Source organism: Ruditapes philippinarum, unplaced genomic scaffold, assembly GCF_026571515.1.
Source record: "Ruditapes philippinarum isolate M1 unplaced genomic scaffold, ASM2657151v2 ctg1948_1_1_1_1, whole genome shotgun sequence".
Lineage (NCBI taxonomy): Eukaryota > Metazoa > Mollusca > Bivalvia > Venerida > Veneridae > Ruditapes > Ruditapes philippinarum.
Genome location: NW_026856822.1, coordinates 109,800 through 130,835, shown reverse-complemented (window position 1 = coordinate 130,835; position 21,036 = coordinate 109,800). Strand labels below are relative to the sequence as shown.

The window sequence follows — 21,036 nt, the reverse complement described above, 5'->3', positions numbered from 1 at the left end:
AACAATACATCAATATGACTGTCAGACAGATCTTGAAACAAAAAAAGGGCTTTAAAAGCCCAGGCCACATACAAAAAATAGTAGTCTATGCTTTGATAATGAGCTGACAGATAGGGGAATTTTGTAAAGGGTGGCTTAGCCTGTCTGTTGTGATTACATGTCTAAAAAGTACATCATGGTATATTTTTAGCCACCATAGAATTTATCTAGAAAAAATATAGCAATTTTTATTTGTACAAAAATATAGAAATAGTACAATGTATGATTAGTAAAATGTTCACTATACATGTACAAATAATGAAACTATTAACAAATGTCGGTACAGCCGCGGTACGGTATTTAGAGGGTCACGGGTTCGAGTCCATGTCAGGATTCACTTTTTTTTCTCAGCCTGTGACTGATATAACATTTGTATAGCCCAGGTAGAAATTAAATCACAATGCTAATTAAGTAACCCTGGGAAATTCGAAGAAATATTTGCATACACAGTAGGTTTATAACGATATTCAGTATTTTAACAAGTAAAACGTGTAAGCGGCCGAATAGCTCGGAGGAACTCAAGAGCCGCGGAATGGTATTCCGAGTGTCAGGGGTTCGAGTCTCTGCCAGGCTGTTACATATCAATATAAATCTGTCAAGAAAAATAGGGAGGAACTGTCTAAAATAATTATCACCCTAAATAGGATTCGGATTGGGTTCGGAAGTCTTTGATGAAAAGTCAGAAGATGAACTTGTAAAGGGGGTGGGGTGCGAGTCTGATTACCATCATTTGATGTCTGACGAACCTCATATCTAATATATATTGGTACGCATATAAACACGTGTTTGCTGAATTTAATATCAAAAATGTTGCAATTAATTAGTAACTAAATCTTATATGCGTATGTAAACTAGGATTAAAACTAATTAATCTTCGGCGTAAAGCATGTAGAAATCTGACCAGTATCACGGATTTAAATTACAGTCAATTAAAGTCCGTGCCAGTATTCACCGCGAGGTCACAAACTTTAAAACTTTAATGTAAACATCACAATAATACTTCTTTATATAATATTTCTATTCTTTGACAGGGACACAGAACATCTCTTACATGTTTAAGAAACAAGAAATTTACATAATATATCTATCTAAGATATTCTTTTACTTCTGAATAGTAACAGACGCAAAACACGGTACTTAGACGAACGCAGACGCACGCTAAATAAGAAACGCACGCTTTCAGACGCACGATAAACGAAAAACGATACACGGAAAACGAAAAACGTTACACGCTTGAAAACGATACACGCTTGAGAAAGCGTTTCAGCAAACGCACGTTGCACGCTATACGCACGCACGTTACACGAAAAACGGACGCACGAAAAACGCTATTTTTGACAACCGAAACGTTCACCCTACTGTATATCATAAAAATGTACATGTATATTACTATATTAAAAATATTTGTGCATGTAACTTTATGACAAATAATTACGTATTTATAACTATATGTATTTCACAAATAAGTATATATGAAAATGTATATAACTTTATGACAAGTATGTACATGTATATGTGTGTGTGCCACCGTGAAGATTGTCATCGTCAAAGATATCATGTATTCATATTCTCCCTATTCATTAATCATCCCCCCCCCACACACACACACACACACACACACACACACACACACACACACACACATACCTTTCTTCCCAAAATGTCCATTATCGGGAAATTTGTACTCAAAACTGCACAAATTTCTGTATCAGGCAATGAATGATACATAAATAATATTAAATATAACATAGAGAAAAGTATACAGAATTCAATCAGAACTAACATAAAATGTTAGTTTTCACTCTTTTCTTTGTTTATATAATGATAAATAAATAACCATATTACACATATTTAAGATCACAAAAGCAAAACTTATATATTAGTTATCTGTGTTTAATTTATCAACGACTTTAACCCTTCCCAAACCCTTTTTGTTACAGCCTTCTTTGTTTATTCCCATTACAGAACATTATAAAAAAAACCAATATTCTGATGTCTGACAAACGTATAATTTACAAGAATGAAATGCCTGAAATTATACCAATTAAAATGTTACAAAAGAACATTACAAGAATTATCTTCGTTTTCATAGTGTCATGTTTTATAATGAGTGTTTCCAGTCTATCGCCGCATATGTCCAGTCTATCCGCCGTATATCCATTCTAATAAAATCAATTTAATTCACGGAATCATATTTTCAATCATATTTCTGAATGTTATGTTCCTAAAAGGTTTAATAAATTTTATACCAAATAAATTATAAGAATAAATTTGAATAGTTGATGATTTTGTCACGTGCTAACATCCGATTAAATCAGTAATTAGTTCTACGGGCATTGAGTTTGAGAGTTTGACTCCCGTGTGTATATGTTTATAGCTATACTGTGACGGTGTTGCCATCAGCCACGAATCTTTCATCTGGCACCGCTGTTTAACGAATTTACAAGAAAAAGCTGGCGGCGACTTGCTGACATGATATATAACTATCGTCTGGTATACACGTGCGCATGTCTATTATAACTGACGTTAAACCGAACGCAAGAATCACATCAGCTCCTCTGCACAGATGTTTTATTATAAAAAGGCTCTTAGAGCGACTGCCTGTTACCTGAAGAGTTATTGTACTGTATATACATGTACATAATATACTTTTGTTTAAAACACAACACAAAGTTCTTGACCTTCTGCCAACTGGTGGCAACTAAACCTACCCATGCGACTATCAGCCGGCACATCTGTGTTCGATATTTTGTGAAGACTGACGGAAAGGACCAAAAAGTTGCGATTGACATCATAACTGTTCACACTTAAATGGCATTTAACAACAATATCAATTACAAGTTTTTTTTAAGTGAAACGAACCCAAAAGCGTGCATGAGCCGCTTTTAAAAGGAATTACATTTTTTTTTTCGTTTAAAGTTTAAAAAATAAGGAATGAACATTGATATATGTATGCGCATTCCATTGTTAGAAATCATGTAAACCCCACTTCAATAAACCAATTGTGAAAATGAATATAATGCAAATTAAATGACATACAAATAACGCAGAAATTACGTGTAATTAGCTAGTAAAGTATCATTAATAATATTACATTTGCATATGGAAATTCCCTATTGTTTTTTATGAAAATAAACTACGGGGAATGTTTCTTTTTCCGGCTATTAATACTGGATTATTTTGAAAGTTTGTTTGTTACTGTTTGTTCTTTCGTTCGTTCATGTTTTGTTTGTTTGTTTGTTTGTTTGTTTGTTTGTTTGTTTGTTTGTTTGTTTGTTTGTGAGTGAGTGAGTGAGTGAGTGAGTGAGTGAGTTGGTAAGTGAGTGAGTGAGTGAGTGAGTGCGTGAGTTGGTAAGTGAGTGAGTGAGTGAGTGTGTGAGTGAGTGAGTTGGTGAGTGAGTGAGTGAGTGAGCGCGTGAGTGAGTGAGTGAGTCAGTCAGTCAGTCAGTCAGTCAGTCAGTCAGTCAGTGATAATCCATTCGTTCGTTCGCTTGTAATATTAGGATATCATTATGAAAGGTTATTTGTCCGTTCGTTCGTTGAATTGTAACAGTCACAATAGAACTGTCAAGAGCGAACTTTCTAGAACTGTCAAGAGCGAACTTTCTAGCTTTGCTAAGACTCATTTGCATTATTTCAGTCACAAAGAGGGGCCTGAGTAAAACGTTAGATACTAGTAGTCGCATAGCTTTCTTACAAAATGTCCCTAACAGGATTCGAACATATACAGCGATAAGGGCCAAGTGATTTGAAGTCGGCGACCTTAACCAATCGACTCGATAATGAAATTATAATGTGGAAAGATACTTTTTTAAGGGCTAACTATTTTTTTAATTAAAGGGTGCGTGTTTCGCCTTATTTTTCCGTAAATTGTCAACAAAAAATAACAATGTAAAGAATTAAAGTGATCCTTGTCACGAAAATTAATCAAATTAATGTTATATAACTTCATGAAGAAAGCTACATTTACAGTAATACAAAATTGCATAAAATAAAACCTCCATGCTAATCACGTGATATTGGAAATAGACCCCCTAGACAGAAAATATTCTGAATAATACATTGTGGTGATCATTATTCACCCATTTGAAGGTCATAATTAAGTAAGAGGTGCTCGAATTTTTTCCCTAACTGCTGCCCTCTCTTTCCTTAATTAACTAAAATACGAATTGTCACAGTATTATTCCGAAGTATCTCTTTTTTAACCTATAGCTCTTCAGCGCTTCTTATGTAAAATTCTTCCACGTATAATTTCCAATAACCGTAAATCATACCATACCCAGACTATGGTATAATTTTCAGTTTTGAAGATCGAAGGAGTAAGTGTTTCTGGGCGGAGCTATAGGTTAAAACAGATACACCATTGGTGCGTTGACGATTTCTGGGTTTGCGTAAATTATACCATAATCACGTGATTATGGTATAATTTACGCAAACCCAGAAATCGTCAACGCAGCAATGGTATATCTATTACTTACACATATCTTCAATGCTATAGTAATAGAAAACGCTGAATTTCTCGGCCAAAATCATACATAAATTTTGTTTCATATACTGTTTAAACATATTAATGTTATTATGTCTAATAACGCTACTGCATTCGAATTGGGCTCAAATATAATGGTTGAAAGCAAATATTTTGCACGCCCAGACGATTTCAGATATGCCCCTGCAAACACTCTATCAATGTCTGTCGACGTCAGCACAGTTTCGGTCGGTCCCTTGCTGAAAAAATGGTCATTACTTGTGTTTCATCAAGTGGAGTCCGGTTTGATGGCCCGAACGCCGAAAAAATAACACGAAATTAACTAAAATCCGCGTTTATTGTGGAATTTTTGCTTTGTTTATGTTGTTGTTGCTGCTGCTGCTGCTGCTGTTGTTGTTGTTGTAGCGATAAGTTACCATTAAAGAATTTACAATGAATAAATAACCCCATCCCAAAGATATTTTTTAATTATGAAAAACAATAACATCAATTACGCACATTATATTATAATGAATATGTCATTAATTATTCAGAAATATTTTCAGCGCACGTGCTAAGTTGAGGAAATTCTAGAGTTATAACAGAGAGAATAAAAATTTACGGAGTGTTGAGTCGGGAAGTTAAAGAGTTGTTGGGAAAAAATAGACAGAAAAAACATCAATCCAAGTGTATATATGTCGATAATGCTTTATTTAATTTGTCTTGCTTGAGACATTACATTGGGTTCTAGGGAAACCTTATGGTACTTTGGTAAATGGATACTTTAATGCGGCGACATTTTGTAATAGCCTTCGAGTAATGGACGAAATAGGAAATTCGTTGACAAAATGAAAGCTTACATACTTAACCAATTTTCTTGTAATTTAGCACAAATTTTTATTTTAGATCATCAGGGGTCTAAAAGCGCTCTTTTTCCCTGTTGATTTTATAGTCGTCAAATAGTCATTTCCGAAATGAAATTAATTGTTTGTTGGGAATATGTCTGATTTATTTACCTAATAAAAATCACACATTTTTGAAGAGTATTTTAAGGGATTTAATTTGTCAGAAAATATTATATAACATAATGAACAATGTTTTTTTTTTTAATTTTGTTCTTGGAAATTATTTTAAAACAATTTTCTGGAGGACACAATAACGCTTTATGGTTATCGCCTCGGCCAATATGTCATCTGCCGGTGAATATCACATCATATTCAATGGCTCACTAGTCAATAATTGTATAATGCTGACTTTACGACATATCAACCTATGTACAGTCCTGTGATAAAAATTTATTTTATTATTTATATATTTATTATTGTGTGCCTAAATGGCTGTTTTAAAACATATGATAAATGTTCAACCCTTTTAATACTAAGATTAATAAGTGTTTGGCGAGTGTTTTTTTTCAACATGCATGTCAATTTTTCCTTTTCGATGAAACGTTATACATTCCCAATACATTTATCATTACGTATTTAGATAAAAACATGTGTCATCCGACATTAAAACAGTTACATGTAAAGATCAGCTCTCTTTTTATGTCGTGTCTATTTTCCATAATTAATAGTATTCTCATATGTTCCAAACCTTCTGAGGATTGCACAACAAAATAAAACGTCATGCCGGCTTATGACTTGAATTCGTAAATGTCACTTTGCTGGAAATGTCACTTAAACATTACAATAAAATAATTCTCATTAGCTTCTCTTACAAAAAAAAACACTTTTACAAAACACCATACTTAAACAGTTAGGAGAAAATGATCAATTTTAACACAATAATTGGTAACTAATAAAATTTGTCAGGTGCAAACGCGGTATTCGACGATGATTAAAAATAATTAAAGGTAAAAAAATGAATGGATAAATGAAACATAATAAGTTTCTTCATATTGAAGAATATTGATGAATATTGATGAATATTGATGAATATTGATGAATCGGTCTAAAGGTATAATTATATGTACATGTACATGTATGTTTGTAGGTTAAACATTTTGGTAGGGGTTGGTGTTTACAGTTTTAAAACAGGTTATATTGTATATTAAGCAATTGAAAATTTTCTCCTAATGTCTTATGAAATATGTTTTTGAAGTATTGATATGTGCATATATAACTTGCTTTATGACAGATATGTAGGCTACGTGAATATTACTATATGACAAATATGTACGTGTATATAACATGTTCGAGTACATGTCTCTACAGGCAGCCGAATATAGCTCTAAGAGCATATACATTTATATATAATAAACCATCTGTGCAGAGGAGCTGATGTGATATTGCGTTCGGTTTAACGTCAATGATAATATACTGTGACATCAGTTATGACATAATGTCCATCATGCGCACGTGCATACCAGACGACATTTATTCTATATGTCAGCAAGTCACCGCCAATTTCTGCTTGTAAATTTGTTTAAAAGCGGTGTCGGATGAAGGATTATTGGCTGTTGGCAACATTGTCACAGTATATATACGTAGAACTAATTACTGAGTAAATCGGATGTTGGCACGTGACAAAAAGCATCAAACGTTCAAAGATATCCTTATAATTAATTTGGTATAAAATTTATTAATCCTTTTAGGATCGTAACATTCAGAAATATGATTGAAAAATATGATTCCGTGAATGAAATTGATATTATTAGAATGAACATGCGGCGGATAAACTGGAAACATGCGGCGGATAAACTGAAACACTCATTATAAAACATGATAATACGGGAACGAAGATAATTTCTTGTAATGTTCTTTTGTAACATTTTAATTGGTATAATTTCAGGCATTTCATTCTTGTAAATTATACGTTTGTCAGACATCAGAATATTGTTGTTTTAAATTTTTGTAACGGGAATAAACAAAGAGGGATGTTACGGGGAAAAAGCGTTAAGGAAGGGATAGAAATCGTTGAGACAACTAATACATGTACGAGTACATAATATACGTTTGTTCAAAACACAACAAAGTTCTTAACTTTGCGCCTGTTGGTGGTAACTGAACCTAACAAGACACCACTGTATACCAAGATCAGCCGGCACGTCCGTGCTCGATATTCAGTCTGTTCATAGTTTGAACATTTCCCTTAGAATGCTGTATGGTTTAGTCCAGATTGGAAGAAAATACATTTATGATATTTAGCGTGGTTAGAGTTCAATTCAAATAATAATATTTGTTCAAAGCGAGTGGCGTATACGTGAGAAATCATTGCAAATGAGCAGTTAAATATTTTGTTGGGAAACGTTTTATTCTGTTTCCTTTCATAAATCACGTGAAATAAATAATATAAACAATATTTGCTAAAACTTTTTCCTGAAAGATCAATTTGAATGTCAACGTGCCTGTACACATTTTATATCGTATCATAACAATCGGAACACCTCGGCTATTATTCATACAAATGTAGTCCTTATCCGAAGACTGACGGAAAGGACCGAAACGTTGCGATTGACACCATAACTGTTCCCTCCTTACTGGCATTAACAACAATAACAATTTTTTTAAGTGAAACGATCCCAAAAGCGTGCATGAGCCGCTTTTAAAAGGAATACCATTTTTCTTTTCGTTTTAAGTTTTAAATAATAAGGAATGAACATTGATAGTTATATGTATGCGCGTTCCGTTGTTAGAGTGTGCTTATGAATATTATGCAAATGAAATGACTTACAAATAACACAGAAATTACGTGTAATTAGCTAGTAAAGTACCATTAATAATATCACATTTGCATATGGAAATTCCCTATTGTTTTATGAAAATAAACTAAGGGGAATGTTTCTTTTTTTGGGATATTATTTTGAAAGTTTGTTTGTGTTTGTTTGTTCGTTCGTTCATGTTTTGTTTGGGTTTTTTCCATTCGTGTTTGTTTGTTTGTTTGTGAGTGTTTATGTTTGTTTGTGATTGATTGATTGTTTGATTTATTAGCTGGTTGAGTGAGAGAGTTTGTCCGTTTGTCTGTTCGTTCGTTCGTTTATAAGGTCGTTCATAATAAACCGTTCGTTCGTTCGCTAGTAATATAAGGATATCATTATGAAAGTCTTTTTTTTGTTCGTTCGTTCGTTGAATTGTATGTCACAATGAAACTGTCAAGATCGAATGGCGACTTTCTAGCTTTGCTAGGAGGAAAACGTCTCATTTGCATTATTTCAGACACCAAGAGGGGCCTGAGTAAAACGTTAGATACTAGTAGTCGCATAACTTTCTTACAAAAATGTCCCTAACGGGATTCGAACATATACAGCGCTAAGGGCCAAGTGATTTGAAGTCGGCGACCTTAACCAATCGACTCGATAATGAAATTATAATGTGGAAAGATACTTTTTTAAGGGCTAATTATTTTTTTAATTCAAGGGTGCGTGTTTTTTCCTTATTTTACCGTAAATTGTCAACAAAAAATAACAATGTAAAGAATTAAAGTTATCCTTGTCACGAAAAGAAATCAAATTAATGCTATATAACTTCATCAAGAAAACTGCATTTGTGGAAATACGGAATTTCATAACATAAAACCTCCATGCTAATAACGTGATACTGAACGTTGGCGTTGGAAACGGCGCCAAAATAGACCCCCTAGACAGAAAATATTCTGAATGATAGATAGTGGTGATCATTATTCACCAATTTGAAGGTCATAATTAAGTAAGAGGTGCTCGAATTTTTCCCAACTGCTGCCATCTCTTTTCTTAATTAACTAAATTACGAATTGTCACAGTATTATTCCGAAGTATCTCTTTTTTACACAAGTCATATCTTCAATGCTAAAATAATAGAAAATGCTGAATTTCTCGGCCAAGTCATACATAAGTTTTGTATTCATGTTATTATGTCTAATAACTTTAATGGTTAAAAGCAAATATTTTGTATTCACAGACCCTTGGAGTCAGATGTCAGATTCTGCCCCTAACGAGGTACGTCCCTGTGTTTAAATATCAAAATATTTTTGATAGGGTGTTTACAGGGGCGTATCACGTGGGGGGAGGATCTGACCTCCAAGCGTCTGTGTTTGCAGCCACCCTCCATGTCTTACTAGTCAGGGGTCTCAGGTTTGATCATCGGGCAACAGGAAAACTTATTTCGGACATTGAGTCTAATGGTCATATGTCTGTCGACGTCACCACTGATTCGGTCGGTCCCTTGCCGAGAAATTGGTCATTATACTTGTGGTTGATCAAGTGGAGTCCGGTTATATGGACCGAACGCCGGAATATAACCCGAAATTTGTTAAAATCCGCGTTTATTGTGGAATTTTTGTTTTGTTTATGTTGTTGTTGTTGCTGTTGTTGTTGTTGTTCTTGACTTGTTGTTGTTGTTGTTGTTGTTGTTTTATGTAGCGATAAGTTACCAGTAAAGAATTTACAGTGAATAAATAACCCCATCCCAACATATTTTTACTCGTGATATTTATAATTATGAAAAACAACAACATCAATTACGCACGTTATATTATAATGAATATGTCATTAATTATTCAGAAATATTTTCAGCGCACGTGCTAAGTTGAGGAAATTCCAGAATTATAACAGAGAGAATAAAAATTTACGAAGTGTTGAGTCGGGAAGTTAAAGAGTTGTGGGGAAAAATAGACAGAAAAACATCATTCCAAGTGTATATATGTCGATAATGCTTTATTTAATTTGTCTTGCTTGAGACATTACATTGGGTTCTAGGGAAACCTTATGGTACTTTGGTAAATGGATACTTTAATGCGGCGACATTTTGTAATAGCCTTCGAGTAATGGACGAAAAAGGAAATTCGTTGACAAAATGAAAGCTTACATACTTAACCAATTTTCTTGTAATTTAGCACAAATTTTTATTTTAGATCATCAGGGGTCTAAAAGCGCTCTTTTTCCCTGTTGATTTTATAGTCGTCAAATAGTCATTTCCGAAATGAAATTAATTGTTTGTTGGGAATATGTCTGATTTATTTACCTAATAAAAATCACACATTTTTGAAGAGTATTTTAAGGGATTTAATTTGTCAGAAAATATTATATAACATAATGAACAATGTTTTTTTTTTTAATTTTGTTCTTGGAAATTATTTTAAAACAATTTTCTGGAGGACACAATAACGCTCTATGGTTATCGCCTCGGTCAATATGTCATCTGCCGGTGAATATCACATCATATTCAATGGCTCACTAGTCAATAATTGTACATTGTATAATGTGACTTTAACGACCTAAGTAACTAATGTGCAAGTTTGTGATTAAAATTTTTTTATTATTTATACCTGAATGGCTGTCATATGATAATGTTCAACCATTTTAATACTTAGATTAAATAAGTGTTTTAGCGAGTCCTTTTATTTTCAACATGCATGTCAATTATTACCATTTCGATGAAACATTATGCACTCCCCAATACATTTATCAGTAAGTATTTAGATACAACATGTGTCATCCGACATAAAAACAGTTACTTGTATAAGATCAGCTCTCTTTTTAGTTCGTGTCTATTTTCCTTATAATTATAGTTATTCTATTATGTTCAAACTTTGAGGATTGCACAACAAACATAAAACGTCAATGCCGGCTTATGACTTAAATTCGTAAATGTCACTTTACTGGAAATGTCACCAAAACATTACAATGAAATAATTCGCATTAGCTTCTCTCACAAAAAAAACACTTTTACAAAACACCATACTTAAACACTTAGGAGAAAATGATCAATTTAAACACAATAATTGGTAACTAATAATATTTGTCAGGTGCAAACGCGGTATTCGACGATGATTAAAAATAATTAAAGGTAAAGAAAATGAATGGATATATGAAATATAGATGTGTACTGAATTGATAAGTTGCTTCATATTAAAGTGAATTGGTCTAAAATGGAATGTCTGTGATACAATAGATAATAATGTTGTATTTTGTATTAGATAATTATACCAACAAAGTATGAAATAATTATGTATAAGTATATGTTGATAAGTTTGAGATACATTATCCGATATCATATATAGTTTTGTATAGCAGATAATAAAACGTTCTGGAACAAAATATCATATAAATGCAAAATTATGAATACTAAATTACTTTACTTTACTTTATAATCATTTCTTTTTTTAAGCTTTTAATAAGAATACCATAATGATACATTTCTATCTTTTGTATCAATATTTGAAATTCTGATGGAAAATGTACCCATTGTAGACCAATCCACTTTAATACATAAATAATTATCTTATCGTACTAATATTCAAACATGCGAATCTGAAAACAAATGCAATCTCTAAGCTGGTTAGAAATTAAGAGATGTTTATATAAACGACTAAATTTTTAAACATTAAAATTTAAGTGTTTTCCAACTAAATGTCGTATTACTTTTGTCAATTTTGCCAAAGGATGCATACCATTAGTATTGTAAGCGGAGACTTGAACCTGTGACAACTAGATTTATAGTCCATCGTTAAATTTACTACTGGTAATTCAGATTTTTTTCATGTCAATTCCTACATATATTATGTGACAAACAGTTTTGTCCAAAAAAAAACCAGCTCATTGTGCCTTAGCAAAAAAATATGGAAACAAAGTGATCCCTCGGAAGCATTAATCACTACAAAATAACATGAAAATTTCAGAGTCGGTTTGATAGAGTCTGTACATGAGGGATAATGAATAAGTGCAACATCCCTCACGCCCCCTAGCACCGACTTGAGCGGTACTCTATTCTTCACCACAAAAATGTCTATAAACACTTTACCGACATGTGTTATCATAAGACCGACCGTATGGTATGGCCGAATGGTAAACGCGTCGAATTAGTGTTCTGAGGAATGCTGGCTGGTTGGTTTAAACCGTGTCATGGGCAAGAGGCGATGTTTCCTTGAACAAGAAACTTTATGCTCATTGCTTAGTACTGATTGGTTTCAAGAACGGATTCGAAAAAATTTTCAAACATTTTATAGGCCTAACAGATTTAAACTGAAATAAATTATGTATAAACTAATTTCGATGGTGTAAAAGTTGCTCAATAGAACGTACACTATAATTAGTGTGGTATTAATTTAAACCTTTATATGTCAATTTGTGTGGTTTCCTCATAATTTTCTCGTTATTTGACGAGATTACGTTCTGTTTATAGATGCATCCATATTTGAACACTTCTCGTAGATCTCGTGCAGTTTTGCTCTATACAATCACAGAAACACTGATGATCTACAAAATGACTTTTCCGCTTTATGCCATTTTTGTCACAGTCGAATCTATGCAACAGACGACATTCACAGAAAAAAAGAAAAAAGTAGTTCTGGAAAGATTATTCTATAGTATATTTACAAATTGACACAAACGAGACACGTTTTTTTGTCTCTTAATTCTTATAATCAAATGATGCCTTAAAGGAAATTAATTTCGCTATAAAATAAATTCGTTCTTTGAGTACTCTTCTTTGTATTTGATATGGCAGCGATGTAGTGCAAAAAGCGCTACTGTCAAAGTGCATCATGATTGCCCACGCGCACAAAGTATTGGTTTGCTCTACAATTTGTATACGGAATTCCCAAACCGCTGCGGAACATCGACAGAAATAGAAACTGAAAAATTAAAATCATGTTGGATTTAAATAAGGATTATTTCGTATGCGAATATCCTAATGTATTATTACCGCTGGGGCTTACGCTTCTTCTCCATAAAACTTTCAAACCTCTATAAAGTGATCATTTTTTAAATAATCTAACATGGAATATATAGACAGATTTAAATTCCATAGAATATAAAAACCAAATAGTTTTTCAAACTTTGACACACAAGATATTGTGTTACATATTTAAAAGTTAGACAAAATTATTTGCACTGCGGTTGGGACCAATCTTCTACTGATAAGCGATTAGGTCATCACGGTGTGACGTGTTTGTAAACTACGTTTCAAGCCGGAACAGTATTTGAAGTATGCGGATATTATTTTTGACTTTCTTGTTTTACTGGTCGATTTTGCCGTCGGTTCGTCGTACGCGGTGGATAATCGTGCTGTTTGATGTGTTAGAGTCGGTTGAAAAGGCAACTGAATTTTTTTCGGATGATTTCAGTGCTATAAAATGTAGACGGATTGTTTTGGTTTAAAGACTTGGACTAAGGGTAAATTTAACATGTATCTATTATTGCCCCTACTGTTATCTTTGAAATTTAAGGGACACGTTTGTGTTATATTTTGTGTCTTTATGATACGCGAAAAAATACTTTGGACATTACACGGGATTTATATTAGCATGTTAATATAAATCCGTGAAATACATAGCTTAGATTAGATATCATATTTTTTTTTTATTTCATATTATACATCGACGTGTTTAACTCACAACGAGTGAAAAATGTCCATCGGTAAAATGTTGTGAGCAACTTTCCGTTTATGCGTTGTGAGCACCCAATCTTTGACGTGTGACACGAATAAACAAGGTGAGTTTTTCATATAATTTTTGAAGATTACAGACCTTTATGTAAAAATATCGAAATGCAGTTTAGCGCTAGCGATGTGTTTTGAGTATGCACATGGTAAGATTTGTGTTTGGTGGACACTTTGATGGGAAATAACCCTGCGAGCAGTCATCGGGGTAGCAGGAAAACTGGGACATTCTCTTTGACCTAATTTAACATTTGAAAAAACGTCGTCTCATCTGGTGGTTTTTGTGCATTTCTAACTAAAACAGATGCCCACAAGTCCTTCAGCGTAATTATTATCTGAAAGCTTCATAGAAACGAAGATTATACCCTTTTTTGCTTAAATCCTCGTTGTGAGTACCTTAACTCGTTGTGGAGCAAGACAAGCGAGTGCTTGTCTGGTTTTAATATGTAATTCAAAGTGGCAAGAATACTATTTTTCCAATCTTACAAAAGCAATAAAACGTTTTTGTACAATAGTTTTTCTTTGCAATAGTTCTTCTTTTTCTTTTTGAAAATTATTATTATATTCAAGTCATCAGATTAACAAAAGACTAATCAGTGAGGTAATTTTATTTCACATATCTTAGTGTGGGCAACGAGTTGGAACATACGGGGATTTTATGAATATTTCAACATTTCACAATCTGTGTGATACAACATCATGTGTTTATCCTGAGTGAAAACATCGACCAAGTTATGTTAAAACAAGAACTATCACGGTAAGTTGACAAGCCCCTGAAGTTGGGTGCTTTTTTGTCCTTTGATTTATGGACCAGATAGATTATTTGTTTTTTGGGACAAATAGATCTTCAATGTGAGGTCATTCAACGTCAAGGTGAAATAAATATAGGTCAGTTGGAAGGTGTTTGTCCAAGGCATTGTGTCCAAATATGATTTAATTTCCACTTACTTAATAAAGAAGTTATACCAATGTTTAAAGGTTTTTGGATTTGTTCTAGAAGTCATTCAAGGGTACAAGGTAAAAAAATTAATATTACAGATCAGTTTGAAGGTTTGCCTAAAGGGGTTGTTGTTTCAAAATATGAGTAGAATCCGTATGCTAATACAGGAAGTTATATATGATCATTTTTAAGTTTTTGGAAATTGACCTTCAAAGGTGAAAGGTCATTCAGGGGTCAAGGCAAAAGAATATAGGAATAGCTGAAAGGCCTTGACAAAAGATGTGTTGTGCTAACATTATGACCAGACATTATGGCCATCTTAAATGTTTTTTTGGACATTTGACCTTCAAAGGTAAAGGCCATTCAGGGCCAAAGGTGAAAAATAAAGGTCCGTAGGAAGGTTTGTGTAAGGATGTTGTGTTCAAATATGAATCAAATCGTGTTACTAATAAGGAAGTTATGGCAATGTTAAGTTTTCGGAAAGATTGACCGGACTGACAGTTACAAAACTAATATGTCTCGCTTTGGGGTAATGCACAACGTCTTCAAAGAAATGCTGCTGTGCAAAAACGTTTTAATTGAGGTGTAGATTGAAAATTATATTTCAACCATCTGAATAACTATTAAACCATACACGCACTGCGCTTGTCTTGCTGCACAAACGAGGTTATGGTGTCTACAACGAGGATTAAAGCAAAAAAGGTATATTTCGTTTCTATGAAGACTTTCAGAAATAATTTACGCTGAACGACTTGTGGGCATTCTGTTTTAGGTTTAGAATGCACAAAACGTCACCAGAATCGACTTTTTTCAATGTTAAATTTAGGTTCCAAAGAGAATGTTGTCTCCAGTTTTCCTGCTACCACGCCCGAGTGATGCGTCGCCACGGTTATTTTCCATCAAATGTCCACCAAAAAGGCAATATCTTTACATGTGGCATGACTCGGAAAACAATCGCTAGCTAACTGCATTTCGATATTTTTACATAAAGGTCTGTAATCTTCAAAAATTATGAAAAACTCACCTTGTTAATCGTGTCACACGTCAAAGATGGGTGCTCACAACGAGGAACGGAAGTTGCTCACAACATTTTTACCGGTGGATATTTTTCACTCGTTGTGAGTTAAACGGGCGTGATTATACAATATTATAAACAAAATATCAAGACCTATAACAGTTAAGCAATATGTTGATATTAAACTAATATACATTATAATGCAATTTACGAAATAATTAAGAAATAAGAAATATTCAATTGATCACAATTTTCAATCTACATGTATATGAACATTTATTTTGTAGAAATTAAATTTAATAGAAAACATGTACATGGAAACGAACTTTTTCAATTTATGTGCTCCTTTTTCAATAGACTGAGCACTAACGTTTACTATATAGCTCGCTTCTGTTGTAAATTTTAACAATGATTTAAATCTAATACTACATGTAGATCCTAAATACAAAAAAATTGTATGAATACATATATGTTCGTTAGACACTAACTAATGAGAGTTTGGCATTTTCAGTTTTAAAAAGGGTTATAAAGTACCAGCAATTGAAAATTTTAACCTGTTAACCTGTACACTATCTTGCCTAATGCTTTTTGAATTATTGAATTGTGCATATATGTAACTTAATTCATAACAAAATTGTACGTGTACATTAATTTATAACAAATACATGTATGTCCATGTACAGTAAGTTATGACAAATATGTAAATGTATATAACTATATGACAAATATGTACATGTATATTACTATTTTACAAATATATGTACATGTATATTACTATTTTACAAATATCTGTGCATGTATATAACTATATGACAAATATGCACAGTATGACTATATATATTACAAATATTATATACATATGTATAATGAAAAATAATTACATGTTTATAACTATTTGACAAATATGTGTACATGTACATGTATATAACTTTATGACAAATATGTACATGTATATGTGTGTGTGCCACCGTGAAGATTGTCATCGTTAAAGATATCATATAGCTCTCTATCCATCAATCACCCCCCTCACCCTCACCCTAATGTCCATTATCGGGAAATTAGTTATCAAAACTGCACAAATATCTGTATCAAGCCCCGACAAATAAATAATATTAAAATATAACATGGAAAAGATATACAGATATCTGTATCAGGCCCCAACACATAGATATAACAAGGACAAAACTTAAACATAATTCAATCAGAGCTCATATAAAATGTTAATTTTCACTCTTTTTCTTTTTTTATTTGATTATAAATAAATAACCATATTACACATATTTTAGTTCACTTGCACAAAGCGTATTAGTTGTCTTTGTTTAATTTATTAGCGATTTTCTTTCTCTTCCCAAACCCCCCTTTTTCCCCCGTAACATCCCTCTTTGTTTTTTCCCATTACAGAATATTTAAAACAACAATATTCTGATGTCTGACAAACGTATAATTTACAAGAATGAAATGCCTGAAATTATACCAATAAAAATGTTACAAACGAACATTGCAAGACATTATCTTTCTTCTCGTATTATCATGTTTTATAATGAGTGGTTCCAGGATATCTTTGAACGGTTGATGCTTTGTGTTGCACGTGCTAACATCCGATTAACTCAGTAATTAGTTATACGGACCTTGAGTTTGAGAGTTTGACTCCCGTGTGTATATGTATATACTGTGACGGTGTTGCCATCAGCCACGAATCTTTCATCTGGCACCGCTGTTTAACGAATTTACAAGCAGAAGTTGGCGGTGACTTGCTGACATTATATAGAATAACTGTCGTCTGGTATACACGTGCGCATGACGGACATTATGTCATAACTGACGTCACAGTCTATTATCACTGACGTTAAACCGAACGCAAGAATCACATCAGCTCCTCTGCATGTTTTATTATAGATAGGCTCTTAAACCTCTATTTGGCTGCCCGTTAACTGAAGAGTTATTATACTGTATACTGTATACATGTACAAATTTATATAATATACTTTTGTTTAAAACACAACAAAGTTCTTAACCTTGTGCCTGTTGGTGGCAACTAAACCTACCCACGCGACCATCAGCCTGTGTCTGATATTCAGTCTCTTCATATTTTGGACATTTCATAAAATGTTGACCGGTTAAGTCCAGATTGAAGAATAATCAAGTACATTAATGATATTTAGAGTAGTAAGGGTTTAATTTAAATAAAAATGTTTGAAGCGAGTGGCGTATATGTGCGAAATCATTGCAAATGATCAGTTGAGTATTTTGTTGGAAAACGTTTTATTCTGTTTCCTTAAATAAATCACGTGAAACATACTTTTTGCTAAAACTCTCTCAAGACATAAATACCGAAAGAACCATAAGAGGAAAATCAACGTGCCTGTACAGTTTCTGGAGAGAAAAAAAAACAACATTTTATATCGCATCATAACAATCGGAACCCCTCGGCTATTATTCATATTAGTCCTTATCCGAAGACTGACGGAAAGGACCGAAAAGTTGCGATTGGCATCTTTAATGGCATTGAACAACAACAAAAACAATAACAAGTTTTTTATGAGTGAAACGATCCCAACAGTGTGCATGAGCCGCTTTAAAAAGAGATTACATTTTTTTTTCATTTTAAGTTTAAAAAAGGACTGAGCATTATATATGCGCATTCCATTGTTAAAAATTATGTATACTCAGCTTCAATCAACCAATTGCAAATGACTTATTAATAACGCAGAAATTACGTGTAATTAGCTACTAAAGTATCATTAATAATATCAAATTTGCATATGGAAATTCCCTGTTGTATTATTTATAACAATAAACTACTGGGAGATGTTTCTTTTTCCCGGCTATTAAAATTGGGATATTATTATGAAAGTTTGTTTGTTTGTTTGTGTTTGTTCTTATTCGTTCGTTCGTGTTTTGTTTGTTTGTTCGTTTAATCGTGTTTGTTTGTTTGTTCGTTCGTTTATTCGTTCGTTTATTCGTTCGTTCGTTCGTCTATTTGGTCGTTCATGATAATCCGTTCGTTCGTTCACAAGTGATAACAGGAAAACAAATGAAAGTTTTTTTTGTTCGTTCGTTCGTCACAATGACACTGCCAAGACCAAATGACGACTTTCTAGCTTTGCTGATTAAGTCAGACGTCTCATTTGCATTATTTCAGACACAAACAGGGCCTGACTAGAACGTTAGATAGTTGGATAGCTTCCTAACATAAATGTCCCTAATGGGATTCGAACATTTACAGCGCAACGGGGGAACTGATTTGGAGTCGGCAACCTTAACCAATCGACTCGAAGGCCCCTATAATGAAATTATAATGAGGAAAGATAATTTGTAAGGACTAACTATTTTTTAATTCAAGGGTGCGTGTTTTTTCCTTATTTTTCCGTAAATTGTCAACAAAAAATAACAATGTAAAGAATTAAAGTTATACTTGTCACGAAAATTAATCAAATTAATGTAATATAAATTCATTAAGAAAACTGCATTTGCGGAAATACGGAATTGCATAACATAAAACCTCCATGCTAATCACGTGATATTGGAAGTTGGCGTTGAAAACGGCGCCAAAATAGACCCCCTAGACAGAAAATATTCTGAATAATAGATAGTGGTGATCATTATACACGCATTTGAAGGTCATAATTAAGTAAGAGGTGCTCGAATTTTTTCCCCAACTGCTGCCCTCTCTTTCCTTAATTAACTAAATTACGAATTGTCACAGTATTATTCCGAAGTATCTCTTTTTTACACATATCTTCAATGCTATAATATAAGAAAACGCTGATTTTTTCAGCCAAAATCATACATATGTTTTGTTTCATATACGGTTTAAATATATTAATGTTATTATGTCTAATAACGCTACTGCATTCGAATTGGGCTCAAATATAATGGTTGAAAGCAAATATTTTGCACCCACGGACGCTAAGGGTCAGATCCTGCCTCCAACAAGATATGCCCCTGTAAACACTCTATCAAAAATATTTTTATTTTTTAACATGAATGGGACACCTGTGACAACGATATAAAAACTGGTTTTCAAACAATTTTTACATATATGAAAAAAATACCGTATACCATCAAGACTTATAGTCTCGATAAAGTACTTTTTTGAGACTTGATGGTAAACGGTATTTCCCAGATTTATCGTTGTAACAGATATCCCATTCGTGTTCCCAAAGCGTCTGTGTTTGCACCCACCCTCCATGTCCCTGGTATTACTAGTCAGGGGTCTCTGGTTTGATCATCGGGCAAGGCAAAATTTCTCCGTCGGACATTGAGTCTGATGGTCACATGTCTGTTGACGTCACCACTGATTCGGTCGGTCACTTGCTGAGAAATTGGTCATTATTTGTGGTTCATCAAGTGGAGTCCGGTTAGATAGACCGAACGCCGAAATATAACCCGAAATATGTTAAAATCCGCGTTTAATGTGGATTTTTTTTATTTGTTTATGTTTTTGTTGTTGTGCTGCTGCTGCTGCTGCTGGCTTGTTGCTGCTGTTGTTGTTGTTGTTGTTGTTGTTTTGATGTTGTTGTTCTTGACTTGTTGTTGTTGTTGTTTTATGTAGCGATAAGTTACCAGTAAAGAATTTACAATGAATAAATAACCCCATCCCAACATACTTTTACTCGTGATATTTATAATTACGAAAAATAACAACATCAATTACGCACGTTATATTATAATGAATATGTCATTAATTATTCAAAATATTTTCAGCGCACGTGCTAAGTTGAGGAAATTCCAGAATAATAACAGAGAGAATAAAAATTTACGAAGTGTTGAGTCGGGAAGTTAAAGAGTTGTGGGGAATATAGTAGACAGAAAACATCATTCCAAGTGTAGATATATGTCGATAATGCTTTATTTAATTTGGTCTTGCTTGAACATTACATTGGGTTCTAGGGGAAACCTTATGGTACTTTGGTAAAATGGATACTTTAATGCGGCGACATTCTGTAATAGACTTCGAGTAATGGACGAAAATAGGAAATTCGTTGACAAAATGAAAGCTTACATACTTAACAATTTTTTGTAATGTAGCACTAAGTTTTTGTTTAAGATCATCAGGGGTCTAGAAGCGCTCTTTTTCCTGTTGATTTTACAGTCGTCAATAGTCATTTCCGAAATGAAATTAATTGTTTGTAGGGAATATGTCATATGTTTATTTTATTTATCTTAAAAAAAATCCCACATTTTTGAAGAGTATTTTACCAGTTTAACTTGTCAGAAAATA

The 21,036-nt window shown here is 33.2% G+C and overlaps 1 protein-coding gene across 1 annotated transcript in view; it reads left to right on the top strand.

Annotated features, from left to right (window-relative positions):
* The window catches only part of LOC132747816 (UPF0764 protein C16orf89 homolog), a 39,096-nt gene that overhangs the window by 8,385 nt on the left and 9,675 nt on the right, over positions 1-21,036 (top strand). The window lies entirely within an intron of this gene.